Source organism: Acipenser ruthenus, unplaced genomic scaffold, assembly GCF_902713425.1.
Source record: "Acipenser ruthenus unplaced genomic scaffold, fAciRut3.2 maternal haplotype, whole genome shotgun sequence".
Classification (NCBI taxonomy): domain Eukaryota; kingdom Metazoa; phylum Chordata; class Actinopteri; order Acipenseriformes; family Acipenseridae; genus Acipenser; species Acipenser ruthenus.
Genome location: NW_026708679.1, coordinates 21030 through 39643, shown reverse-complemented (window position 1 = coordinate 39643; position 18614 = coordinate 21030). Strand labels below are relative to the sequence as shown.

The following is an 18614-nucleotide window of genomic DNA, read 5'->3' as shown; positions in this document are numbered from 1 at the left end:
AATCACCCCCAGCTCACTAAACATAAAAGTCATGAAAGCAGAAATGCAATCGCCTGCGGCCACACCACCTTGAATAAGCCTGATCTCGTCTGATCTCAGAAGCTAAGCAATGTTGGGCTTGGTTAGTACTTGGATGGGAGACCACCTGGGAATATCAAGTGCTGCAGGCATTACATTTTACAATTGAAATGTGTGGAGGACAAAAGGAAATTTTGGAGGAATCACCCCCAGCTCACTAAACATAAAAGTCATGAAAGCAGAAATGCAATCGCCTGCGGCCACACCACCTTGAATAAGCCTGATCTCGTCTGATCTCAGAAGCTAAGCAATGTTGGGCTTGGTTAGTACTTGGATGGGAGACCACCTGGGAATATCAAGTGCTGCAGGCATTACATTTTACAATTGAAATGTGTGGAGGACAAAAGGAAATTTTGGAGGAATCACCCCCAGCTCACTAAACATAAAAGTCATGAAAGCAGAAATGCAATCGCCTGCGGCCACACCACCTTGAATAAGCCTGATCTCGTCTGATCTCAGAAGCTAAGCAATGTTGGGCTTGGTTAGTACTTGGATGGGAGACCACCTGGGAATATCAAGTGCTGCAGGCATTACATTTTACAATTGAAATGTGTGGAGGACAAAAGGAAATTTTGGAGGAATCACCCCCAGCTCACTAAACATAAAAGTCATGAAAGCAGAAATGCAATCGCCTGCGGCCACACCACCTTGAATAAGCCTGATCTCGTCTGATCTCAGAAGCTAAGCAATGTTGGGCTTGGTTAGTACTTGGATGGGAGACCACCTGGGAATATCAAGTGCTGCAGGCATTACATTTTACAATTGAAATGTGTGGAGGACAAAAGGAAATTTTGGAGGAAACACCCCCAGCTCACTAAACATAAAAGTCATGAAAGCAGAAATGCAATCGCCTGCGGCCACACCACCTTGAATAAGCCTGATCTCGTCTGATCTCAGAAGCTAAGCAATGTTGGGCTTGGTTAGTACTTGGATGGGAGACCACCTGGGAATATCAAGTGCTGCAGGCATTACATTTTACAATTGAAATGTGTGGAGGACAAAAGGAAATTTTGGAGGAATCACCCCCAGCTCACTAAACATAAAAGTCATGAAAGCAGAAATGCAATCGCCTGCGGCCACACCACCTTGAATAAGCCTGATCTCGTCTGATCTCAGAAGCTAAGCAATGTTGGGCTTGGTTAGTACTTGGATGGGAGACCACCTGGGAATATCAAGTGCTGCAGGCATTACATTTTACAATTGAAATGTGTGGAGGACAAAAGGAAATTTTGGAGGAATCACCCCCAGCTCACTAAACATAAAAGTCATGAAAGCAGAAATGCAATCGCCTGCGGCCACACCACCTTGAATAAGCCTGATCTCGTCTGATCTCAGAAGCTAAGCAATGTTGGGCTTGGTTAGTACTTGGATGGGAGACCACCTGGGAATATCAAGTGCTGCAGGCATTACATTTTACAATTGAAATGTGTGGAGGACAAAAGGAAATTTTGGAGGAATCACCCCCAGCTCACTAAACATAAAAGTCATGAAAGCAGAAATGCAATCGCCTGCGGCCACACCACCTTGAATAAGCCTGATCTCGTCTGATCTCAGAAGCTAAGCAATGTTGGGCTTGGTTAGTACTTGGATGGGAGACCACCTGGGAATATCAAGTGCTGCAGGCATTACATTTTACAATTGAAATGTGTGGAGGACAAAAGGAAATTTTGGAGGAATCACCCCCAGCTCACTAAACATAAAAGTCATGAAAGCAGAAATGCAATCGCCTGCGGCCACACCACCTTGAATAAGCCTGATCTCGTCTGATCTCAGAAGCTAAGCAATGTTGGGCTTGGTTAGTACTTGGATGGGAGACCACCTGGGAATATCAAGTGCTGCAGGCATTACATTTTACAATTGAAATGTGTGGAGGACAAAAGGAAATTTTGGAGGAATCACCCCCAGCTCACTAAACATAAAAGTCATGAAAGCAGAAATGCAATCGCCTGCGGCCACACCACCTTGAATAAGCCTGATCTCGTCTGATCTCAGAAGCTAAGCAATGTTGGGCTTGGTTAGTACTTGGATGGGAGACCACCTGGGAATATCAAGTGCTGCAGGCATTACATTTTACAATTGAAATGTGTGGAGGACAAAAGGAAATTTTGGAGGAATCACCCCCAGCTCACTAAACATAAAAGTCATGAAAGCAGAAATGCAATCGCCTGCGGCCACACCACCTTGAATAAGCCTGATCTCGTCTGATCTCAGAAGCTAAGCAATGTTGGGCTTGGTTAGTACTTGGATGGGAGACCACCTGGGAATATCAAGTGCTGCAGGCATTACATTTTACAATTGAAATGTGTGGAGGACAAAAGGAAATTTTGGAGGAATCACCCCCAGCTCACTAAACATAAAAGTCATGAAAGCAGAAATGCAATCGCCTGCGGCCACACCACCTTGAATAAGCCTGATCTCGTCTGATCTCAGAAGCTAAGCAATGTTGGGCTTGGTTAGTACTTGGATGGGAGACCACCTGGGAATATCAAGTGCTGCAGGCATTACATTTTACAATTGAAATGTGTGGAGGACAAAAGGAAATTTTGGAGGAATCACCCCCAGCTCACTAAACATAAAAGTCATGAAAGCAGAAATGCAATCGCCTGCGGCCACACCACCTTGAATAAGCCTGATCTCGTCTGATCTCAGAAGCTAAGCAATGTTGGGCTTGGTTAGTACTTGGATGGGAGACCACCTGGGAATATCAAGTGCTGCAGGCATTACATTTTACAATTGAAATGTGTGGAGGACAAAAGGAAATTTTGGAGGAATCACCCCCAGCTCACTAAACATAAAAGTCATGAAAGCAGAAATGCAATCGCCTGCGGCCACACCACCTTGAATAAGCCTGATCTCGTCTGATCTCAGAAGCTAAGCAATGTTGGGCTTGGTTAGTACTTGGATGGGAGACCACCTGGGAATATCAAGTGCTGCAGGCATTACATTTTACAATTGAAATGTGTGGAGGACAAAAGGAAATTTTGGAGGAATCACCCCCAGCTCACTAAACATAAAAGTCATGAAAGCAGAAATGCAATCGCCTGCGGCCACACCACCTTGAATAAGCCTGATCTCGTCTGATCTCAGAAGCTAAGCAATGTTGGGCTTGGTTAGTACTTGGATGGGAGACCACCTGGGAATATCAAGTGCTGCAGGCATTACATTTTACAATTGAAATGTGTGGAGGACAAAAGGAAATTTTGGAGGAATCACCCCCAGCTCACTAAACATAAAAGTCATGAAAGCAGAAATGCAATCGCCTGCGGCCACACCACCTTGAATAAGCCTGATCTCGTCTGATCTCAGAAGCTAAGCAATGTTGGGCTTGGTTAGTACTTGGATGGGAGACCACCTGGGAATATCAAGTGCTGCAGGCATTACATTTTACAATTGAAATGTGTGGAGGACAAAAGGAAATTTTGGAGGAATCACCCCAGCTCACTAAACATAAAAGTCATGAAAGCAGAAATGCAATCGCCTGCGGCCACACCACCTTGAATAAGCCTGATCTCGTCTGATCTCAGAAGCTAAGCAATGTTGGGCTTGGTTAGTACTTGGATGGGAGACCACCTGGGAATATCAAGTGCTGCAGGCATTACATTTTACAATTGAAATGTGTGGAGGACAAAAGGAAATTTTGGAGGAATCACCCCCAGCTCACTAAACATAAAAGTCATGAAAGCAGAAATGCAATCGCCTGCGGCCACACCACCTTGAATAAGCCTGATCTCGTCTGATCTCAGAAGCTAAGCAATGTTGGGCTTGGTTAGTACTTGGATGGGAGACCACCTGGGAATATCAAGTGCTGCAGGCATTACATTTTACAATTGAAATGTGTGGAGGACAAAAGGAAATTTTGGAGGAATCACCCCCAGCTCACTAAACATAAAAGTCATGAAAGCAGAAATGCAATCGCCTGCGGCCACACCACCTTGAATAAGCCTGATCTCGTCTGATCTCAGAAGCTAAGCAATGTTGGGCTTGGTTAGTACTTGGATGGGAGACCACCTGGGAATATCAAGTGCTGCAGGCATTACATTTTACAATTGAAATGTGTGGAGGACAAAAGGAAATTTTGGAGGAATCACCCCCAGCTCACTAAACATAAAAGTCATGAAAGCAGAAATGCAATCGCCTGCGGCCACACCACCTTGAATAAGCCTGATCTCGTCTGATCTCAGAAGCTAAGCAATGTTGGGCTTGGTTAGTACTTGGATGGGAGACCACCTGGGAATATCAAGTGCTGCAGGCATTACATTTTACAATTGAAATGTGTGGAGGACAAAAGGAAATTTTGGAGGAATCACCCCCAGCTCACTAAACATAAAAGTCATGAAAGCAGAAATGCAATCGCCTGCGGCCACACCACCTTGAATAAGCCTGATCTCGTCTGATCTCAGAAGCTAAGCAATGTTGGGCTTGGTTAGTACTTGGATGGGAGACCACCTGGGAATATCAAGTGCTGCAGGCATTACATTTTACAATTGAAATGTGTGGAGGACAAAAGGAAATTTTGGAGGAATCACCCCCAGCTCACTAAACATAAAAGTCATGAAAGCAGAAATGCAATCGCCTGCGGCCACACCACCTTGAATAAGCCTGATCTCGTCTGATCTCAGAAGCTAAGCAATGTTGGGCTTGGTTAGTACTTGGATGGGAGACCACCTGGGAATATCAAGTGCTGCAGGCATTACATTTTACAATTGAAATGTGTGGAGGACAAAAGGAAATTTTGGAGGAATCACCCCCAGCTCACTAAACATAAAAGTCATGAAAGCAGAAATGCAATCGCCTGCGGCCACACCACCTTGAATAAGCCTGATCTCGTCTGATCTCAGAAGCTAAGCAATGTTGGGCTTGGTTAGTACTTGGATGGGAGACCACCTGGGAATATCAAGTGCTGCAGGCATTACATTTTACAATTGAAATGTGTGGAGGACAAAAGGAAATTTTGGAGGAATCACCCCCAGCTCACTAAACATAAAAGTCATGAAAGCAGAAATGCAATCGCCTGCGGCCACACCACCTTGAATAAGCCTGATCTCGTCTGATCTCAGAAGCTAAGCAATGTTGGGCTTGGTTAGTACTTGGATGGGAGACCACCTGGGAATATCAAGTGCTGCAGGCATTACATTTTACAATTGAAATGTGTGGAGGACAAAAGGAAATTTTGGAGGAATCACCCCCAGCTCACTAAACATAAAAGTCATGAAAGCAGAAATGCAATCGCCTGCGGCCACACCACCTTGAATAAGCCTGATCTCGTCTGATCTCAGAAGCTAAGCAATGTTGGGCTTGGTTAGTACTTGGATGGGAGACCACCTGGGAATATCAAGTGCTGCAGGCATTACATTTTACAATTGAAATGTGTGGAGGACAAAAGGAAATTTTGGAGGAATCACCCCCAGCTCACTAAACATAAAAGTCATGAAAGCAGAAATGCAATCGCCTGCGGCCACACCACCTTGAATAAGCCTGATCTCGTCTGATCTCAGAAGCTAAGCAATGTTGGGCTTGGTTAGTACTTGGATGGGAGACCACCTGGGAATATCAAGTGCTGCAGGCATTACATTTTACAATTGAAATGTGTGGAGGACAAAAGGAAATTTTGGAGGAATCACCCCCAGCTCACTAAACATAAAAGTCATGAAAGCAGAAATGCAATCGCCTGCGGCCACACCACCTTGAATAAGCCTGATCTCGTCTGATCTCAGAAGCTAAGCAATGTTGGGCTTGGTTAGTACTTGGATGGGAGACCACCTGGGAATATCAAGTGCTGCAGGCATTACATTTTACAATTGAAATGTGTGGAGGACAAAAGGAAATTTTGGAGGAATCACCCCCAGCTCACTAAACATAAAAGTCATGAAAGCAGAAATGCAGTCGCCTGCGGCCACACCACCTTGAATAAGCCTGATCTCGTCTGATCTCAGAAGCTAAGCAATGTTGGGCTTGGTTAGTACTTGGATGGGAGACCACCTGGGAATATCAAGTGCTGCAGGCATTACATTTTACAATTGAAATGTGTGGAGGACAAAAGGAAATTTTGGAGGAATCACCCCCAGCTCACTAAACATAAAAGTCATGAAAGCAGAAATGCAGTCGCCTGCGGCCACACCACCTTGAATAAGCCTGATCTCGTCTGATCTCAGAAGCTAAGCAATGTTGGGCTTGGTTAGTACTTGGATGGGAGACCACCTGGGAATATCAAGTGCTGCAGGCATTACATTTTACAATTGAAATGTGTGGAGGACAAAAGGAAATTTTGGAGGAATCACCCCCAGCTCACTAAACATAAAAGTCATGAAAGCAGAAATGCAATCGCCTGCGGCCACACCACCTTGAATAAGCCTGATCTCGTCTGATCTCAGAAGCTAAGCAATGTTGGGCTTGGTTAGTACTTGGATGGGAGACCACCTGGGAATATCAAGTGCTGCAGGCATTACATTTTACAATTGAAATGTGTGGAGGACAAAAGGAAATTTTGGAGGAATCACCCCCAGCTCACTAAACATAAAAGTCATGAAAGCAGAAATGCAATCGCCTGCGGCCACACCACCTTGAATAAGCCTGATCTCGTCTGATCTCAGAAGCTAAGCAATGTTGGGCTTGGTTAGTACTTGGATGGGAGACCACCTGGGAATATCAAGTGCTGCAGGCATTACATTTTACAATTGAAATGTGTGGAGGACAAAAGGAAATTTTGGAGGAATCACCCCCAGCTCACTAAACATAAAAGTCATGAAAGCAGAAATGCAGTCGCCTGCGGCCACACCACCTTGAATAAGCCTGATCTCGTCTGATCTCAGAAGCTAAGCAATGTTGGGCTTGGTTAGTACTTGGATGGGAGACCACCTGGGAATATCAAGTGCTGCAGGCATTACATTTACAATTGAAATGTGTGGAGGACAAAAGGAAATTTTGGAGGAATCACCCCCAGCTCACTAAACATAAAAGTCATGAAAGCAGAAATGCAATCGCCTGCGGCCACACCACCTTGAATAAGCCTGATCTCGTCTGATCTCAGAAGCTAAGCAATGTTGGGCTTGGTTAGTACTTGGATGGGAGACCACCTGGGAATATCAAGTGCTGCAGGCATTACATTTTACAATTGAAATGTGTGGAGGACAAAAGGAAATTTTGGAGGAATCACCCCCAGCTCACTAAACATAAAAGTCATGAAAGCAGAAATGCAGTCGCCTGCGGCCACACCACCTTGAATAAGCCTGATCCGCCTGATCTCGTCTGATCTCAGAAGCTAAGCAATGTTGGGCTTGGTTAGTACTTGGATGGGAGACCACCTGGGAATATCAAGTGCTGCAGGCATTACATTTTACAATTGAAATGTGTGGAGGACAAAAGGAAATTTTGGAGGAATCACCCCCAGCTCACTAAACATAAAAGTCATGAAAGCAGAAATGCAATCGCCTGCGGCCACACCACCTTGAATAAGCCTGATCTCGTCTGATCTCAGAAGCTAAGCAATGTTGGGCTTGGTTAGTACTTGGATGGGAGACCACCTGGGAATATCAAGTGCTGCAGGCATTACATTTTACAATTGAAATGTGTGGAGGACAAAGGAAATTTTGGAGGAATCACCCCCAGCTCACTAAACATAAAAGTCATGAAAGCAGAAATGCAGTCGCCTGCGGCCACACCACCTTGAATAAGCCTGATCTCGTCTGATCTCAGAAGCTAAGCAATGTTGGGCTTGGTTAGTACTTGGATGGGAGACCACCTGGGAATATCAAGTGCTGCAGGCATTACATTTTACAATTGAAATGTGTGGAGGACAAAAGGAAATTTTGGAGGAATCACCCCCAGCTCACTAAACATAAAAGTCATGAAAGCAGAAATGCAATCGCCTGCGGCCACACCACCTTGAATAAGCCTGATCTCGTCTGATCTCAGAAGCTAAGCAATGTTGGGCTTGGTTAGTACTTGGATGGGAGACCACCTGGGAATATCAAGTGCTGCAGGCATTACATTTTACAATTGAAATGTGTGGAGGACAAAAGGAAATTTTGGAGGAATCACCCCCAGCTCACTAAACATAAAAGTCATGAAAGCAGAAATGCAGTCGCCTGCGGCCACACCACCTTGAATAAGCCTGATCTCGTCTGATCTCAGAAGCTAAGCAATGTTGGGCTTGGTTAGTACTTGGATGGGAGACCACCTGGGAATATCAAGTGCTGCAGGCATTACATTTTACAATTGAAATGTGTGGAGGACAAAAGGAAATTTTGGAGGAATCACCCCCAGCTCACTAAACATAAAAGTCATGAAAGCAGAAATGCAGTCGCCTGCGGCCACACCACCTTGAATAAGCCTGATCTCGTCTGATCTCAGAAGCTAAGCAATGTTGGGCTTGGTTAGTACTTGGATGGGAGACCACCTGGGAATATCAAGTGCTGCAGCATTACATTTTACAATTGAAATGTGTGGAGGACAAAAGGAAATTTTGGAGGAATCACCCCCAGCTCACTAAACATAAAAGTCATGAAAGCAGAAATGCAATCGCCTGCGGCCACACCACCTTGAATAAGCCTGATCTCGTCTGATCTCAGAAGCTAAGCAATGTTGGGCTTGGTTAGTACTTGGATGGGAGACCACCTGGGAATATCAAGTGCTGCAGGCATTACATTTTACAATTGAAATGTGTGGAGGACAAAAGGAAATTTTGGAGGAATCACCCCCAGCTCACTAAACATAAAAGTCATGAAAGCAGAAATGCAATCGCCTGCGGCCACACCACCTTGAATAAGCCTGATCTCGTCTGATCTCAGAAGCTAAGCAATGTTGGGCTTGGTTAGTACTTGGATGGGAGACCACCTGGGAATATCAAGTGCTGCAGGCATTACATTTTACAATTGAAATGTGTGGAGGACAAAAGGAAATTTTGGAGGAATCACCCCCAGCTCACTAAACATAAAAGTCATGAAAGCAGAAATGCAATCGCCTGCGGCCACACCACCTTGAATAAGCCTGATCTCGTCTGATCTCAGAAGCTAAGCAATGTTGGGCTTGGTTAGTACTTGGATGGGAGACCACCTGGGAATATCAAGTGCTGCAGGCATTACATTTTACAATTGAAATGTGTGGAGGACAAAAGGAAATTTTGGAGGAATCACCCCCAGCTCACTAAACATAAAAGTCATGAAAGCAGAAATGCAGTCGCCTGCGGCCACACCACCTTGAATAAGCCTGATCTCGTCTGATCTCAGAAGCTAAGCAATGTTGGGCTTGGTTAGTACTTGGATGGGAGACCACCTGGGAATATCAAGTGCTGCAGGCATTACATTTTTGTAATTACATTTTACAATTGAAATGTGTGGAGGACAAAAGGAAATTTTGGAGGAATCACCCCCAGCTCACTAAACATAAAAGTCATGAAAGCAGAAATGCAATCGCCTGCGGCCACACCACCTTGAATAAGCCTGATCTCGTCTGATCTCAGAAGCTAAGCAATGTTGGGCTTGGTTAGTACTTGGATGGGAGACCACCTGGGAATATCAAGTGCTGCAGGCATTACATTTTTGGTACATTTTACAATTGAAATGTGTGGAGGACAAAAGGAAATTTTGGAGGAATCACCCCCAGCTCACTAAACATAAAAGTCATGAAAGCAGAAATGCAATCGCCTGCGGCCACACCACCTTGAATAAGCCTGATCTCGTCTGATCTCAGAAGCTAAGCAATGTTGGGCTTGGTAGTACTTGGATGGGGAGACCACCTGGGAATATCAAGTGCTGCAGGCATTACATTTTACAATTGAAATGTGTGGAGGACAAAAGGAAATTTTGGAGGAATCACCCCCAGCTCACTAAACATAAAAGTCATGAAAGCAGAAATGCAATCGCCTGCGGCCACACCACCTTGAATAAGCCTGATCTCGTCTGATCTCAGAAGCTAAGCAATGTTGGGCTTGGTTAGTACTTGGATGGGAGACCACCTGGGAATATCAAGTGCTGCAGGCATTACATTTTTGTAATTACATTTTACAATTGAAATGTGTGGAGGACAAAAGGAAATTTTGGAGGAATCACCCCCAGCTCACTAAACATAAAAGTCATGAAAGCAGAAATGCAATCGCCTGCGGCCACACCACCTTGAATAAGCCTGATCTCGTCTGATCTCAGAAGCTAAGCAATGTTGGGCTTGGTTAGTACTTGGATGGGAGACCACCTGGGAATATCAAGTGCTGCAGGCATTACATTTTACAATTGAAATGTGTGGAGGACAAAAGGAAATTTTGGAGGAATCACCCCCAGCTCACTAAACATAAAAGTCATGAAAGCAGAAATGCAATCGCCTGCGGCCACACCACCTTGAATAAGCCTGATCTCGTCTGATCTCAGAAGCTAAGCAATGTTGGGCTTGGTTAGTACTTGGATGGGAGACCACCTGGGAATATCAAGTGCTGCAGGCATTACATTTTACAATTGAAATGTGTGGAGGACAAAAGGAAATTTTGGAGGAATCACCCCCAGCTCACTAAACATAAAAGTCATGAAAGCAGAAATGCAATCGCCTGCGGCCACACCACCTTGAATAAGCCTGATCTCGTCTGATCTCAGAAGCTAAGCAATGTTGGGCTTGGTTAGTACTTGGATGGGAGACCACCTGGGAATATCAAGTGCTGCAGGCATTACATTTTTGTAATTACATTTTACAATTGAAATGTGTGGAGGACAAAAGGAAATTTTGGAGGAATCACCCCCAGCTCACTAAACATAAAAGTCATGAAAGCAGAAATGCAATCGCCTGCGGCCACACCACTTGAATAAGCCTGATCTCGTCTGATCTCAGAAGCTAAGCAATGTTGGGGCTTGGTTAGTACTTGGATGGGAGACCACCTGGGAATATCAAGTGCTGCAGGCATTACATTTTACAATTGAAATGTGTGGAGGACAAAAGGAAATTTTGGAGGAATCACCCCCAGCTCACTAAAACATAAAAGTCATGAAAGCAGAAATGCAATCGCCTGCGCCACACCACCTTGAATAAGCCTGATCTCGTCTGATCTCAGAAGCTAAGCAATGTTGGGCTTGGTTAGTACTTGGATGGGAGACCACCTGGGAATATCAAGTGCTGCAGGCATTACATTTTACAATTGAAATGTGTGGAGGACAAAAGGAAATTTTGGAGGAATCACCCCCAGCTCACTAAACATAAAAGTCATGAAAGCAGAAATGCAATCGCCTGCGGCCACACCACCTTGAATAAGCCTGATCTCGTCTGATCTCAGAAGCTAAGCAATGTTGGGCTTGGTTAGTACTTGGATGGGAGACCACCTGGGAATATCAAGTGCTGCAGGCATTACATTTTACAATTGAAATGTGTGGAGGACAAAAGGAAATTTTGGAGGAATCACCCCCAGCTCACTAAACATAAAAGTCATGAAAGCAGAAATGCAATCGCCTGCGGCCACACCACCTTGAATAAGCCTGATCTCGTCTGATCTCAGAAGCTAAGCAATGTTGGGCTTGGTTAGTACTTGGATGGGAGACCACCTGGGAATATCAAGTGCTGCAGGCATTACATTTTACAATTGAAATGTGTGGAGGACAAAAGGAAATTTTGGAGGAATCACCCCAGCTCACTAAACATAAAAGTCATGAAAGCAGAAATGCAATCGCCTGCGGCCACACCACCTTGAATAAGCCTGATCTCGTCTGATCTCAGAAGCTAAGCAATGTTGGGCTTGGTTAGTACTTGGATGGGAGACCACCTGGGAATATCAAGTGCTGCAGGCATTACATTTTACAATTGAAATGTGTGGAGGACAAAAGGAAATTTTGGAGGAATCACCCCCAGCTCACTAAACATAAAAGTCATGAAAGCAGAAATGCAATCGCCTGCGGCCACACCACCTTGAATAAGCCTGATCTCGTCTGATCTCAGAAGCTAAGCAATGTTGGGCTTGGTTAGTACTTGGATGGGAGACCACCTGGGAATATCAAGTGCTGCAGGCATTACATTTTACAATTGAAATGTGTGGAGGACAAAAGGAAATTTTGGAGGAATCACCCCCAGCTCACTAAACATAAAAGTCATGAAAGCAGAAATGCAATCGCCTGCGGCCACACCACCTTGAATAAGCCTGATCTCGTCTGATCTCAGAAGCTAAGCAATGTTGGGCTTGGTTAGTACTTGGATGGGAGACCACCTGGGAATATCAAGTGCTGCAGGCATTACATTTTACAATTGAAATGTGTGGAGGACAAAAGGAAATTTTGGAGGAATCACCCCCAGCTCACTAAACATAAAAGTCATGAAAGCAGAAATGCAATCGCCTGCGGCCACACCACCTTGAATAAGCCTGATCTCGTCTGATCTCAGAAGCTAAGCAATGTTGGGCTTGGTTAGTACTTGGATGGGAGACCACCTGGGAATATCAAGTGCTGCAGGCATTACATTTTTACAATTGAAATGTGTGGAGGACAAAAGGAAATTTTGGAGGAATCACCCCCAGCTCACTAAACATAAAAGTCATGAAAGCAGAAATGCAATCGCCTGCGGCCACACCACCTTGAATAAGCCTGATCTCGTCTGATCTCAGAAGCTAAGCAATGTTGGGCTTGGTTAGTACTTGGATGGGAGACCACCTGGGAATATCAAGTGCTGCAGGCATTACATTTTACAATTGAAATGTGTGGAGGACAAAAGGAAATTTTGGAGGAATCACCCCCAGCTCACTAAACATAAAAGTCATGAAAGCAGAAATGCAATCGCCTGCGGCCACACCACCTTGAATAAGCCTGATCTCGTCTGATCTCAGAAGCTAAGCAATGTTGGGCTTGGTTAGTACTTGGATGGGAGACCACCTGGGAATATCAAGTGCTGCAGGCATTACATTTTACAATTGAAATGTGTGGAGGACAAAAGGAAATTTTGGAGGAATCACCCCCAGCTCACTAAACATAAAAGTCATGAAAGCAGAAATGCAATCGCCTGCGGCCACACCACCTTGAATAAGCCTGATCTCGTCTGATCTCAGAAGCTAAGCAATGTTGGGCTTGGTTAGTACTTGGATGGGAGACCACCTGGGAATATCAAGTGCTGCAGGCATTACATTTTACAATTGAAATGTGTGGAGGACAAAAGGAAATTTTGGAGGAATCACCCCCAGCTCACTAAACATAAAAGTCATGAAAGCAGAAATGCAATCGCCTGCGGCCACACCACCTTGAATAAGCCTGATCTCGTCTGATCTCAGAAGCTAAGCAATGTTGGGCTTGGTTAGTACTTGGATGGGAGACCACCTGGGAATATCAAGTGCTGCAGGCATTACATTTTACAATTGAAATGTGTGGAGGACAAAAGGAAATTTTGGAGGAATCACCCCAGCTCACTAAACATAAAAGTCATGAAAGCAGAAATGCAATCGCCTGCGGCCACACCACCTTGAATAAGCCTGATCTCGTCTGATCTCAGAAGCTAAGCAATGTTGGGCTTGGTTAGTACTTGGATGGGAGACCACCTGGGAATATCAAGTGCTGCAGGCATTACATTTTACAATTGAAATGTGTGGAGGACAAAAGGAAATTTTGGAGGAATCACCCCAGCTCACTAAACATAAAAGTCATGAAAGCAGAAATGCAATCGCCTGCGGCCACACCACCTTGAATAAGCCTGATCTCGTCTGATCTCAGAAGCTAAGCAATGTTGGGCTTGGTTAGTACTTGGATGGGAGACCACCTGGGAATATCAAGTGCTGCAGGCATTACATTTTACAATTGAAATGTGTGGAGGACAAAAGGAAATTTTGGAGGAATCACCCCCAGCTCACTAAACATAAAAGTCATGAAAGCAGAAATGCAATCGCCTGCGGCCACACCACCTTGAATAAGCCTGATCTCGTCTGATCTCAGAAGCTAAGCAATGTTGGGCTTGGTTAGTACTTGGATGGGAGACCACCTGGGAATATCAAGTGCTGCAGGCATTACATTTTACAATTGAAATGTGTGGAGGACAAAAGGAAATTTTGGAGGAATCACCCCCAGCTCACTAAACATAAAAGTCATGAAAGCAGAAATGCAATCGCCTGCGGCCACACCACCTTGAATAAGCCTGATCTCGTCTGATCTCAGAAGCTAAGCAATGTTGGGCTTGGTTAGTACTTGGATGGGAGACCACCTGGGAATATCAAGTGCTGCAGGCATTACATTTTACAATTGAAATGTGTGGAGGACAAAAGGAAATTTTGGAGGAATCACCCCCAGCTCACTAAACATAAAAGTCATGAAAGCAGAAATGCAATCGCCTGCGGCCACACCACCTTGAATAAGCCTGATCTCGTCTGATCTCAGAAGCTAAGCAATGTTGGGCTTGGTTAGTACTTGGATGGGAGACCACCTGGGAATATCAAGTGCTGCAGGCATTACATTTTACAATTGAAATGTGTGGAGGACAAAAGGAAATTTTGGAGGAATCACCCCCAGCTCACTAAACATAAAAGTCATGAAAGCAGAAATGCAATCGCCTGCGGCCACACCACCTTGAATAAGCCTGATCTCAGAAGCTAAGCAATGTTGGGCTTGGTTAGTACTTGGATGGGAGACCACCTGGGAATATCAAGTGCTGCAGGCATTACATTTTACAATTGAAATGTGTGGAGGACAAAAGGAAATTTTGGAGGAATCACCCCCAGCTCACTAAACATAAAAGTCATGAAAGCAGAAATGCAATCGCCTGCGGCCACACCACCTTGAATAAGCCTGATCTCAGAAGCTAAGCAATGTTGGGCTTGGTTAGTACTTGGATGGGAGACCACCTGGGAATATCAAGTGCTGCAGGCATTACATTTTACAATTGAAATGTGTGGAGGACAAAAGGAAATTTTGGAGGAATCACCCCCAGCTCACTAAACATAAAAGTCATGAAAGCAGAAATGCAATCGCCTGCGGCCACACCACCTTGAATAAGCCTGATCTCGTCTGATCTCAGAAGCTAAGCAATGTTGGGCTTGGTTAGTACTTGGATGGGAGACCACCTGGGAATATCAAGTGCTGCAGGCATTACATTTTACAATTGAAATGTGTGGAGGACAAAAGGAAATTTTGGAGGAATCACCCCCAGCTCACTAAACATAAAAGTCATGAAAGCAGAAATGCAATCGCCTGCGGCCACACCACCTTGAATAAGCCTGATCTCGTCTGATCTCAGAAGCTAAGCAATGTTGGGCTTGGTTAGTACTTGGATGGGAGACCACCTGGGAATATCAAGTGCTGCAGGCATTACATTTTACAATTGAAATGTGTGGAGGACAAAAGGAAATTTTGGAGGAATCACCCCCAGCTCACTAAACATAAAAGTCATGAAAGCAGAAATGCAATCGCCTGCGGCCACACCACCTTGAATAAGCCTGATCTCGTCTGATCTCAGAAGCTAAGCAATGTTGGGCTTGGTTAGTACTTGGATGGGAGACCACCTGGGAATATCAAGTGCTGCAGGCATTACATTTTACAATTGAAATGTGTGGAGGACAAAAGGAAATTTTGGAGGAATCACCCCCAGCTCACTAAACATAAAAGTCATGAAAGCAGAAATGCAATCGCCTGCGGCCACACCACCTTGAATAAGCCTGATCTCGTCTGATCTCAGAAGCTAAGCAATGTTGGGCTTGGTTAGTACTTGGATGGGAGACCACCTGGGAATATCAAGTGCTGCAGGCATTACATTTTACAATTGAAATGTGTGGAGGACAAAAGGAAATTTTGGAGGAATCACCCCCAGCTCACTAAACATAAAAGTCATGAAAGCAGAAATGCAATCGCCTGCGGCCACACCACCTTGAATAAGCCTGATCTCGTCTGATCTCAGAAGCTAAGCAATGTTGGGCTTGGTTAGTACTTGGATGGGAGACCACCTGGGAATATCAAGTGCTGCAGGCATTACATTTTACAATTGAAATGTGTGGAGGACAAAAGGAAATTTTGGAGGAATCACCCCCAGCTCACTAAACATAAAAGTCATGAAAGCAGAAATGCAATCGCCTGCGGCCACACCACCTTGAATAAGCCTGATCTCGTCTGATCTCAGAAGCTAAGCAATGTTGGGCTTGGTTAGTACTTGGATGGGAGACCACCTGGGAATATCAAGTGCTGCAGGCATTACATTTTACAATTGAAATGTGTGGAGGACAAAAGGAAATTTTGGAGGAATCACCCCCAGCTCACTAAACATAAAAGTCATGAAAGCAGAAATGCAATCGCCTGCGGCCACACCACCTTGAATAAGCCTGATCTCGTCTGATCTCAGAAGCTAAGCAATGTTGGGCTTGGTTAGTACTTGGATGGGAGACCACCTGGGAATATCAAGTGCTGCAGGCATTACATTTTACAATTGAAATGTGTGGAGGACAAAAGGAAATTTTGGAGGAATCACCCCCAGCTCACTAAACATAAAAGTCATGAAAGCAGAAATGCAATCGCCTGCGGCCACACCACCTTGAATAAGCCTGATCTCGTCTGATCTCAGAAGCTAAGCAATGTTGGGCTTGGTTAGTACTTGGATGGGAGACCACCTGGGAATATCAAGTGCTGCAGGCATTACATTTTACAATTGAAATGTGTGGAGGACAAAAGGAAATTTTGGAGGAATCACCCCCAGCTCACTAAACATAAAAGTCATGAAAGCAGAAATGCAATCGCCTGCGGCCACACCACCTTGAATAAGCCTGATCTCGTCTGATCTCAGAAGCTAAGCAATGTTGGGCTTGGTTAGTACTTGGATGGGAGACCACCTGGGAATATCAAGTGCTGCAGGCATTACATTTTACAATTGAAATGTGTGGAGGACAAAAGGAAATTTTGGAGGAATCACCCCCAGCTCACTAAACATAAAAGTCATGAAAGCAGAAATGCAATCGCCTGCGGCCACACCACCTTGAATAAGCCTGATCTCGTCTGATCTCAGAAGCTAAGCAATGTTGGGCTTGGTTAGTACTTGGATGGGAGACCACCTGGGAATATCAAGTGCTGCAGGCATTACATTTTACAATTGAAATGTGTGGAGGACAAAAGGAAATTTTGGAGGAATCACCCCCAGCTCACTAAACATAAAAGTCATGAAAGCAGAAATGCAATCGCCTGCGGCCACACCACCTTGAATAAGCCTGATCTCGTCTGATCTCAGAAGCTAAGCAATGTTGGGCTTGGTTAGTACTTGGATGGGAGACCACCTGGGAATATCAAGTGCTGCAGGCATTACATTTTACAATTGAAATGTGTGGAGGACAAAAGGAAATTTTGGAGGAATCACCCCCAGCTCACTAAACATAAAAGTCATGAAAGCAGAAATGCAATCGCCTGCGGCCACACCACCTTGAATAAGCCTGATCTCGTCTGATCTCAGAAGCTAAGCAATGTTGGGCTTGGTTAGTACTTGGATGGGAGACCACCTGGGAATATCAAGTGCTGCAGGCATTACATTTTACAATTGAAATGTGTGGAGGACAAAAGGAAATTTTGGAGGAATCACCCCCAGCTCACTAAACATAAAAGTCATGAAAGCAGAAATGCAATCGCCTGCGGCCACACCACCTTGAATAAGCCTGATCTCGTCTGATCTCAGAAGCTAAGCAATGTTGGGCTTGGTTAGTACTTGGATGGGAGACCACCTGGGAATATCAAGTGCTGCAGGCATTACATTTTACAATTGAAATGTGTGGAGGACAAAAGGAAATTTTGGAGGAATCACCCCCAGCTCACTAAACATAAAAGTCATGAAAGCAGAAATGCAATCGCCTGCGGCCACACCACCTTGAATAAGCCTGATCTCGTCTGATCTCAGAAGCTAAGCAATGTTGGGCTTGGTTAGTACTTGGATGGGAGACCACCTGGGAATATCAAGTGCTGCAGGCATTACATTTTACAATTGAAATGTGTGGAGGACAAAAGGAAATTTTGGAGGAATCACCCCCAGCTCACTAAACATAAAAGTCATGAAAGCAGAAATGCAATCGCCTGCGGCCACACCACCTTGAATAAGCCTGATCTCGTCTGATCTCAGAAGCTAAGCAATGTTGGGCTTGGTTAGTACTTGGATGGGAGACCACCTGGGAATATCAAGTGCTGCAGGCATTACATTTTACAATTGAAATGTGTGGAGGACAAAAGGAAATTTTGGAGGAATCACCCCCAGCTCACTAAACATAAAAGTCATGAAAGCAGAAATGCAATCGCCTGCGGCCACACCACCTTGAATAAGCCTGATCTCGTCTGATCTCAGAAGCTAAGCAATGTTGGGCTTGGTTAGTACTTGGATGGGAGACCACCTGGGAATATCAAGTGCTGCAGGCATTACATTTTACAATTGAAATGTGTGGAGGACAAAAGGAAATTTTGGAGGAATCACCCCCAGCTCACTAAACATAAAAGTCATGAAAGCAGAAATGCAATCGCCTGCGGCCACACCACCTTGAATAAGCCTGATCTCGTCTGATCTCAGAAGCTAAGCAATGTTGGGCTTGGTTAGTACTTGGATGGGAGACCACCTGGGAATATCAAGTGCTGCAGGCATTACATTTTACA

At 44.7% G+C, this 18614-nt stretch overlaps 79 non-coding genes and 6 pseudogenes across 79 annotated transcripts; all 85 read left to right on the top strand.

Moving 5' to 3' along the window:
* The first annotated feature begins 51 nt into the window (after positions 1–51).
* LOC131735352 (5S ribosomal RNA) lies at positions 52–170 on the top strand. Its single transcript, XR_009327492.1, has one exon. It is a non-coding gene; the product is annotated as a 5S ribosomal RNA (ribosomal RNA).
* A 100-nt stretch (positions 171–270) lies between these two features.
* LOC131735351 (5S ribosomal RNA) lies at positions 271–389 on the top strand. Its single transcript, XR_009327491.1, has one exon. It is a non-coding gene; the product is annotated as a 5S ribosomal RNA (ribosomal RNA).
* A 100-nt stretch (positions 390–489) lies between these two features.
* LOC131735350 (5S ribosomal RNA) lies at positions 490–608 on the top strand. The gene has a single exon (XR_009327490.1). It is a non-coding gene; the product is annotated as a 5S ribosomal RNA (ribosomal RNA).
* A 100-nt stretch (positions 609–708) lies between these two features.
* On the top strand, positions 709–827 carry LOC131735349 (5S ribosomal RNA). The gene has a single exon (XR_009327489.1). It is a non-coding gene; the product is annotated as a 5S ribosomal RNA (ribosomal RNA).
* A 100-nt stretch (positions 828–927) lies between these two features.
* Positions 928–1046, top strand: LOC131735348 (5S ribosomal RNA). The gene has a single exon (XR_009327488.1). It is a non-coding gene; the product is annotated as a 5S ribosomal RNA (ribosomal RNA).
* A 100-nt stretch (positions 1047–1146) lies between these two features.
* On the top strand, positions 1147–1265 carry LOC131735347 (5S ribosomal RNA). The gene has a single exon (XR_009327487.1). It is a non-coding gene; the product is annotated as a 5S ribosomal RNA (ribosomal RNA).
* Positions 1266–1365: 100 nt separating this feature from the next.
* On the top strand, positions 1366–1484 carry LOC131735345 (5S ribosomal RNA). Its single transcript, XR_009327485.1, has one exon. It is a non-coding gene; the product is annotated as a 5S ribosomal RNA (ribosomal RNA).
* A 100-nt stretch (positions 1485–1584) lies between these two features.
* LOC131735344 (5S ribosomal RNA) lies at positions 1585–1703 on the top strand. The gene has a single exon (XR_009327484.1). It is a non-coding gene; the product is annotated as a 5S ribosomal RNA (ribosomal RNA).
* Positions 1704–1803: 100 nt separating this feature from the next.
* On the top strand, positions 1804–1922 carry LOC131735343 (5S ribosomal RNA). The gene has a single exon (XR_009327483.1). It is a non-coding gene; the product is annotated as a 5S ribosomal RNA (ribosomal RNA).
* Positions 1923–2022: 100 nt separating this feature from the next.
* LOC131735342 (5S ribosomal RNA) lies at positions 2023–2141 on the top strand. The gene has a single exon (XR_009327482.1). It is a non-coding gene; the product is annotated as a 5S ribosomal RNA (ribosomal RNA).
* Positions 2142–2241: 100 nt separating this feature from the next.
* Positions 2242–2360, top strand: LOC131735341 (5S ribosomal RNA). The gene has a single exon (XR_009327481.1). It is a non-coding gene; the product is annotated as a 5S ribosomal RNA (ribosomal RNA).
* Positions 2361–2460: 100 nt separating this feature from the next.
* On the top strand, positions 2461–2579 carry LOC131735340 (5S ribosomal RNA). The gene has a single exon (XR_009327480.1). It is a non-coding gene; the product is annotated as a 5S ribosomal RNA (ribosomal RNA).
* A 100-nt stretch (positions 2580–2679) lies between these two features.
* Positions 2680–2798, top strand: LOC131735339 (5S ribosomal RNA). The gene has a single exon (XR_009327479.1). It is a non-coding gene; the product is annotated as a 5S ribosomal RNA (ribosomal RNA).
* Positions 2799–2898: 100 nt separating this feature from the next.
* LOC131735338 (5S ribosomal RNA) lies at positions 2899–3017 on the top strand. Its single transcript, XR_009327478.1, has one exon. It is a non-coding gene; the product is annotated as a 5S ribosomal RNA (ribosomal RNA).
* Positions 3018–3117: 100 nt separating this feature from the next.
* Positions 3118–3236, top strand: LOC131735337 (5S ribosomal RNA). Its single transcript, XR_009327477.1, has one exon. It is a non-coding gene; the product is annotated as a 5S ribosomal RNA (ribosomal RNA).
* A 100-nt stretch (positions 3237–3336) lies between these two features.
* LOC131735336 (5S ribosomal RNA) lies at positions 3337–3455 on the top strand. The gene has a single exon (XR_009327476.1). It is a non-coding gene; the product is annotated as a 5S ribosomal RNA (ribosomal RNA).
* Positions 3456–3554: 99 nt separating this feature from the next.
* On the top strand, positions 3555–3673 carry LOC131735334 (5S ribosomal RNA). The gene has a single exon (XR_009327474.1). It is a non-coding gene; the product is annotated as a 5S ribosomal RNA (ribosomal RNA).
* Positions 3674–3773: 100 nt separating this feature from the next.
* Positions 3774–3892, top strand: LOC131735333 (5S ribosomal RNA). The gene has a single exon (XR_009327473.1). It is a non-coding gene; the product is annotated as a 5S ribosomal RNA (ribosomal RNA).
* Positions 3893–3992: 100 nt separating this feature from the next.
* On the top strand, positions 3993–4111 carry LOC131735332 (5S ribosomal RNA). Its single transcript, XR_009327472.1, has one exon. It is a non-coding gene; the product is annotated as a 5S ribosomal RNA (ribosomal RNA).
* A 100-nt stretch (positions 4112–4211) lies between these two features.
* On the top strand, positions 4212–4330 carry LOC131735331 (5S ribosomal RNA). The gene has a single exon (XR_009327471.1). It is a non-coding gene; the product is annotated as a 5S ribosomal RNA (ribosomal RNA).
* Positions 4331–4430: 100 nt separating this feature from the next.
* Positions 4431–4549, top strand: LOC131735330 (5S ribosomal RNA). Its single transcript, XR_009327470.1, has one exon. It is a non-coding gene; the product is annotated as a 5S ribosomal RNA (ribosomal RNA).
* Positions 4550–4649: 100 nt separating this feature from the next.
* Positions 4650–4768, top strand: LOC131735328 (5S ribosomal RNA). The gene has a single exon (XR_009327468.1). It is a non-coding gene; the product is annotated as a 5S ribosomal RNA (ribosomal RNA).
* A 100-nt stretch (positions 4769–4868) lies between these two features.
* On the top strand, positions 4869–4987 carry LOC131735327 (5S ribosomal RNA). The gene has a single exon (XR_009327467.1). It is a non-coding gene; the product is annotated as a 5S ribosomal RNA (ribosomal RNA).
* Positions 4988–5087: 100 nt separating this feature from the next.
* LOC131735326 (5S ribosomal RNA) lies at positions 5088–5206 on the top strand. The gene has a single exon (XR_009327466.1). It is a non-coding gene; the product is annotated as a 5S ribosomal RNA (ribosomal RNA).
* A 100-nt stretch (positions 5207–5306) lies between these two features.
* Positions 5307–5425, top strand: LOC131735325 (5S ribosomal RNA). Its single transcript, XR_009327465.1, has one exon. It is a non-coding gene; the product is annotated as a 5S ribosomal RNA (ribosomal RNA).
* A 100-nt stretch (positions 5426–5525) lies between these two features.
* LOC131735324 (5S ribosomal RNA) lies at positions 5526–5644 on the top strand. Its single transcript, XR_009327464.1, has one exon. It is a non-coding gene; the product is annotated as a 5S ribosomal RNA (ribosomal RNA).
* Positions 5645–5744: 100 nt separating this feature from the next.
* LOC131735322 (5S ribosomal RNA) lies at positions 5745–5863 on the top strand. Its single transcript, XR_009327462.1, has one exon. It is a non-coding gene; the product is annotated as a 5S ribosomal RNA (ribosomal RNA).
* Positions 5864–5963: 100 nt separating this feature from the next.
* Positions 5964–6082, top strand: LOC131735321 (5S ribosomal RNA). Its single transcript, XR_009327461.1, has one exon. It is a non-coding gene; the product is annotated as a 5S ribosomal RNA (ribosomal RNA).
* A 100-nt stretch (positions 6083–6182) lies between these two features.
* LOC131735320 (5S ribosomal RNA) lies at positions 6183–6301 on the top strand. The gene has a single exon (XR_009327460.1). It is a non-coding gene; the product is annotated as a 5S ribosomal RNA (ribosomal RNA).
* A 100-nt stretch (positions 6302–6401) lies between these two features.
* On the top strand, positions 6402–6520 carry LOC131735319 (5S ribosomal RNA). The gene has a single exon (XR_009327459.1). It is a non-coding gene; the product is annotated as a 5S ribosomal RNA (ribosomal RNA).
* Positions 6521–6620: 100 nt separating this feature from the next.
* Positions 6621–6739, top strand: LOC131735318 (5S ribosomal RNA). Its single transcript, XR_009327458.1, has one exon. It is a non-coding gene; the product is annotated as a 5S ribosomal RNA (ribosomal RNA).
* A 100-nt stretch (positions 6740–6839) lies between these two features.
* LOC131735317 (5S ribosomal RNA) lies at positions 6840–6958 on the top strand. The gene has a single exon (XR_009327457.1). It is a non-coding gene; the product is annotated as a 5S ribosomal RNA (ribosomal RNA).
* A 99-nt stretch (positions 6959–7057) lies between these two features.
* LOC131735316 (5S ribosomal RNA) lies at positions 7058–7176 on the top strand. The gene has a single exon (XR_009327456.1). It is a non-coding gene; the product is annotated as a 5S ribosomal RNA (ribosomal RNA).
* Positions 7177–7276: 100 nt separating this feature from the next.
* On the top strand, positions 7277–7404 carry LOC131735356 (5S ribosomal RNA; annotated as a pseudogene).
* A 100-nt stretch (positions 7405–7504) lies between these two features.
* LOC131735315 (5S ribosomal RNA) lies at positions 7505–7623 on the top strand. The gene has a single exon (XR_009327455.1). It is a non-coding gene; the product is annotated as a 5S ribosomal RNA (ribosomal RNA).
* Positions 7624–7722: 99 nt separating this feature from the next.
* LOC131735314 (5S ribosomal RNA) lies at positions 7723–7841 on the top strand. The gene has a single exon (XR_009327454.1). It is a non-coding gene; the product is annotated as a 5S ribosomal RNA (ribosomal RNA).
* Positions 7842–7941: 100 nt separating this feature from the next.
* Positions 7942–8060, top strand: LOC131735313 (5S ribosomal RNA). Its single transcript, XR_009327453.1, has one exon. It is a non-coding gene; the product is annotated as a 5S ribosomal RNA (ribosomal RNA).
* Positions 8061–8160: 100 nt separating this feature from the next.
* LOC131735311 (5S ribosomal RNA) lies at positions 8161–8279 on the top strand. The gene has a single exon (XR_009327451.1). It is a non-coding gene; the product is annotated as a 5S ribosomal RNA (ribosomal RNA).
* Positions 8280–8379: 100 nt separating this feature from the next.
* LOC131735355 (5S ribosomal RNA) lies at positions 8380–8498 on the top strand. Its single transcript, XR_009327495.1, has one exon. It is a non-coding gene; the product is annotated as a 5S ribosomal RNA (ribosomal RNA).
* A 99-nt stretch (positions 8499–8597) lies between these two features.
* LOC131735310 (5S ribosomal RNA) lies at positions 8598–8716 on the top strand. The gene has a single exon (XR_009327450.1). It is a non-coding gene; the product is annotated as a 5S ribosomal RNA (ribosomal RNA).
* Positions 8717–8816: 100 nt separating this feature from the next.
* Positions 8817–8935, top strand: LOC131735309 (5S ribosomal RNA). The gene has a single exon (XR_009327449.1). It is a non-coding gene; the product is annotated as a 5S ribosomal RNA (ribosomal RNA).
* A 100-nt stretch (positions 8936–9035) lies between these two features.
* LOC131735308 (5S ribosomal RNA) lies at positions 9036–9154 on the top strand. The gene has a single exon (XR_009327448.1). It is a non-coding gene; the product is annotated as a 5S ribosomal RNA (ribosomal RNA).
* A 100-nt stretch (positions 9155–9254) lies between these two features.
* LOC131735307 (5S ribosomal RNA) lies at positions 9255–9373 on the top strand. Its single transcript, XR_009327447.1, has one exon. It is a non-coding gene; the product is annotated as a 5S ribosomal RNA (ribosomal RNA).
* Positions 9374–9487: 114 nt separating this feature from the next.
* LOC131735306 (5S ribosomal RNA) lies at positions 9488–9606 on the top strand. Its single transcript, XR_009327446.1, has one exon. It is a non-coding gene; the product is annotated as a 5S ribosomal RNA (ribosomal RNA).
* A 111-nt stretch (positions 9607–9717) lies between these two features.
* Positions 9718–9836, top strand: LOC131735360 (5S ribosomal RNA; annotated as a pseudogene).
* A 100-nt stretch (positions 9837–9936) lies between these two features.
* On the top strand, positions 9937–10055 carry LOC131735305 (5S ribosomal RNA). The gene has a single exon (XR_009327444.1). It is a non-coding gene; the product is annotated as a 5S ribosomal RNA (ribosomal RNA).
* A 114-nt stretch (positions 10056–10169) lies between these two features.
* On the top strand, positions 10170–10288 carry LOC131735304 (5S ribosomal RNA). The gene has a single exon (XR_009327443.1). It is a non-coding gene; the product is annotated as a 5S ribosomal RNA (ribosomal RNA).
* A 100-nt stretch (positions 10289–10388) lies between these two features.
* On the top strand, positions 10389–10507 carry LOC131735303 (5S ribosomal RNA). The gene has a single exon (XR_009327442.1). It is a non-coding gene; the product is annotated as a 5S ribosomal RNA (ribosomal RNA).
* Positions 10508–10607: 100 nt separating this feature from the next.
* LOC131735302 (5S ribosomal RNA) lies at positions 10608–10726 on the top strand. The gene has a single exon (XR_009327441.1). It is a non-coding gene; the product is annotated as a 5S ribosomal RNA (ribosomal RNA).
* Positions 10727–10840: 114 nt separating this feature from the next.
* LOC131735359 (5S ribosomal RNA) lies at positions 10841–10959 on the top strand (annotated as a pseudogene).
* Positions 10960–11060: 101 nt separating this feature from the next.
* Positions 11061–11178, top strand: LOC131735358 (5S ribosomal RNA; annotated as a pseudogene).
* Positions 11179–11278: 100 nt separating this feature from the next.
* Positions 11279–11397, top strand: LOC131735300 (5S ribosomal RNA). Its single transcript, XR_009327439.1, has one exon. It is a non-coding gene; the product is annotated as a 5S ribosomal RNA (ribosomal RNA).
* Positions 11398–11497: 100 nt separating this feature from the next.
* Positions 11498–11616, top strand: LOC131735299 (5S ribosomal RNA). Its single transcript, XR_009327438.1, has one exon. It is a non-coding gene; the product is annotated as a 5S ribosomal RNA (ribosomal RNA).
* A 99-nt stretch (positions 11617–11715) lies between these two features.
* On the top strand, positions 11716–11834 carry LOC131735298 (5S ribosomal RNA). Its single transcript, XR_009327437.1, has one exon. It is a non-coding gene; the product is annotated as a 5S ribosomal RNA (ribosomal RNA).
* A 100-nt stretch (positions 11835–11934) lies between these two features.
* Positions 11935–12053, top strand: LOC131735297 (5S ribosomal RNA). Its single transcript, XR_009327436.1, has one exon. It is a non-coding gene; the product is annotated as a 5S ribosomal RNA (ribosomal RNA).
* A 100-nt stretch (positions 12054–12153) lies between these two features.
* LOC131735296 (5S ribosomal RNA) lies at positions 12154–12272 on the top strand. Its single transcript, XR_009327435.1, has one exon. It is a non-coding gene; the product is annotated as a 5S ribosomal RNA (ribosomal RNA).
* Positions 12273–12372: 100 nt separating this feature from the next.
* On the top strand, positions 12373–12491 carry LOC131735295 (5S ribosomal RNA). The gene has a single exon (XR_009327434.1). It is a non-coding gene; the product is annotated as a 5S ribosomal RNA (ribosomal RNA).
* Positions 12492–12592: 101 nt separating this feature from the next.
* Positions 12593–12711, top strand: LOC131735294 (5S ribosomal RNA). Its single transcript, XR_009327433.1, has one exon. It is a non-coding gene; the product is annotated as a 5S ribosomal RNA (ribosomal RNA).
* A 100-nt stretch (positions 12712–12811) lies between these two features.
* Positions 12812–12930, top strand: LOC131735293 (5S ribosomal RNA). The gene has a single exon (XR_009327432.1). It is a non-coding gene; the product is annotated as a 5S ribosomal RNA (ribosomal RNA).
* A 100-nt stretch (positions 12931–13030) lies between these two features.
* On the top strand, positions 13031–13149 carry LOC131735292 (5S ribosomal RNA). Its single transcript, XR_009327431.1, has one exon. It is a non-coding gene; the product is annotated as a 5S ribosomal RNA (ribosomal RNA).
* Positions 13150–13249: 100 nt separating this feature from the next.
* On the top strand, positions 13250–13368 carry LOC131735291 (5S ribosomal RNA). Its single transcript, XR_009327430.1, has one exon. It is a non-coding gene; the product is annotated as a 5S ribosomal RNA (ribosomal RNA).
* A 99-nt stretch (positions 13369–13467) lies between these two features.
* On the top strand, positions 13468–13586 carry LOC131735289 (5S ribosomal RNA). Its single transcript, XR_009327428.1, has one exon. It is a non-coding gene; the product is annotated as a 5S ribosomal RNA (ribosomal RNA).
* A 99-nt stretch (positions 13587–13685) lies between these two features.
* Positions 13686–13804, top strand: LOC131735288 (5S ribosomal RNA). Its single transcript, XR_009327427.1, has one exon. It is a non-coding gene; the product is annotated as a 5S ribosomal RNA (ribosomal RNA).
* Positions 13805–13904: 100 nt separating this feature from the next.
* On the top strand, positions 13905–14023 carry LOC131735287 (5S ribosomal RNA). The gene has a single exon (XR_009327426.1). It is a non-coding gene; the product is annotated as a 5S ribosomal RNA (ribosomal RNA).
* A 100-nt stretch (positions 14024–14123) lies between these two features.
* Positions 14124–14242, top strand: LOC131735286 (5S ribosomal RNA). The gene has a single exon (XR_009327425.1). It is a non-coding gene; the product is annotated as a 5S ribosomal RNA (ribosomal RNA).
* A 100-nt stretch (positions 14243–14342) lies between these two features.
* LOC131735285 (5S ribosomal RNA) lies at positions 14343–14461 on the top strand. Its single transcript, XR_009327424.1, has one exon. It is a non-coding gene; the product is annotated as a 5S ribosomal RNA (ribosomal RNA).
* Positions 14462–14561: 100 nt separating this feature from the next.
* On the top strand, positions 14562–14670 carry LOC131735362 (5S ribosomal RNA; annotated as a pseudogene).
* Positions 14671–14770: 100 nt separating this feature from the next.
* Positions 14771–14879, top strand: LOC131735361 (5S ribosomal RNA; annotated as a pseudogene).
* A 100-nt stretch (positions 14880–14979) lies between these two features.
* On the top strand, positions 14980–15098 carry LOC131735284 (5S ribosomal RNA). Its single transcript, XR_009327423.1, has one exon. It is a non-coding gene; the product is annotated as a 5S ribosomal RNA (ribosomal RNA).
* Positions 15099–15198: 100 nt separating this feature from the next.
* Positions 15199–15317, top strand: LOC131735283 (5S ribosomal RNA). The gene has a single exon (XR_009327422.1). It is a non-coding gene; the product is annotated as a 5S ribosomal RNA (ribosomal RNA).
* Positions 15318–15417: 100 nt separating this feature from the next.
* LOC131735282 (5S ribosomal RNA) lies at positions 15418–15536 on the top strand. Its single transcript, XR_009327421.1, has one exon. It is a non-coding gene; the product is annotated as a 5S ribosomal RNA (ribosomal RNA).
* Positions 15537–15636: 100 nt separating this feature from the next.
* LOC131735281 (5S ribosomal RNA) lies at positions 15637–15755 on the top strand. Its single transcript, XR_009327420.1, has one exon. It is a non-coding gene; the product is annotated as a 5S ribosomal RNA (ribosomal RNA).
* A 100-nt stretch (positions 15756–15855) lies between these two features.
* Positions 15856–15974, top strand: LOC131735280 (5S ribosomal RNA). The gene has a single exon (XR_009327419.1). It is a non-coding gene; the product is annotated as a 5S ribosomal RNA (ribosomal RNA).
* A 100-nt stretch (positions 15975–16074) lies between these two features.
* LOC131735278 (5S ribosomal RNA) lies at positions 16075–16193 on the top strand. The gene has a single exon (XR_009327417.1). It is a non-coding gene; the product is annotated as a 5S ribosomal RNA (ribosomal RNA).
* A 100-nt stretch (positions 16194–16293) lies between these two features.
* Positions 16294–16412, top strand: LOC131735277 (5S ribosomal RNA). Its single transcript, XR_009327416.1, has one exon. It is a non-coding gene; the product is annotated as a 5S ribosomal RNA (ribosomal RNA).
* A 100-nt stretch (positions 16413–16512) lies between these two features.
* On the top strand, positions 16513–16631 carry LOC131735276 (5S ribosomal RNA). The gene has a single exon (XR_009327415.1). It is a non-coding gene; the product is annotated as a 5S ribosomal RNA (ribosomal RNA).
* A 100-nt stretch (positions 16632–16731) lies between these two features.
* Positions 16732–16850, top strand: LOC131735275 (5S ribosomal RNA). Its single transcript, XR_009327414.1, has one exon. It is a non-coding gene; the product is annotated as a 5S ribosomal RNA (ribosomal RNA).
* Positions 16851–16950: 100 nt separating this feature from the next.
* Positions 16951–17069, top strand: LOC131735274 (5S ribosomal RNA). The gene has a single exon (XR_009327413.1). It is a non-coding gene; the product is annotated as a 5S ribosomal RNA (ribosomal RNA).
* Positions 17070–17169: 100 nt separating this feature from the next.
* Positions 17170–17288, top strand: LOC131735273 (5S ribosomal RNA). Its single transcript, XR_009327412.1, has one exon. It is a non-coding gene; the product is annotated as a 5S ribosomal RNA (ribosomal RNA).
* Positions 17289–17388: 100 nt separating this feature from the next.
* Positions 17389–17507, top strand: LOC131735272 (5S ribosomal RNA). The gene has a single exon (XR_009327411.1). It is a non-coding gene; the product is annotated as a 5S ribosomal RNA (ribosomal RNA).
* A 100-nt stretch (positions 17508–17607) lies between these two features.
* LOC131735271 (5S ribosomal RNA) lies at positions 17608–17726 on the top strand. Its single transcript, XR_009327410.1, has one exon. It is a non-coding gene; the product is annotated as a 5S ribosomal RNA (ribosomal RNA).
* Positions 17727–17826: 100 nt separating this feature from the next.
* On the top strand, positions 17827–17945 carry LOC131735270 (5S ribosomal RNA). Its single transcript, XR_009327409.1, has one exon. It is a non-coding gene; the product is annotated as a 5S ribosomal RNA (ribosomal RNA).
* A 100-nt stretch (positions 17946–18045) lies between these two features.
* Positions 18046–18164, top strand: LOC131735269 (5S ribosomal RNA). The gene has a single exon (XR_009327408.1). It is a non-coding gene; the product is annotated as a 5S ribosomal RNA (ribosomal RNA).
* Positions 18165–18264: 100 nt separating this feature from the next.
* LOC131735267 (5S ribosomal RNA) lies at positions 18265–18383 on the top strand. The gene has a single exon (XR_009327406.1). It is a non-coding gene; the product is annotated as a 5S ribosomal RNA (ribosomal RNA).
* Positions 18384–18483: 100 nt separating this feature from the next.
* LOC131735266 (5S ribosomal RNA) lies at positions 18484–18602 on the top strand. Its single transcript, XR_009327405.1, has one exon. It is a non-coding gene; the product is annotated as a 5S ribosomal RNA (ribosomal RNA).
* The last annotated feature ends 12 nt before the right edge of the window (positions 18603–18614 follow it).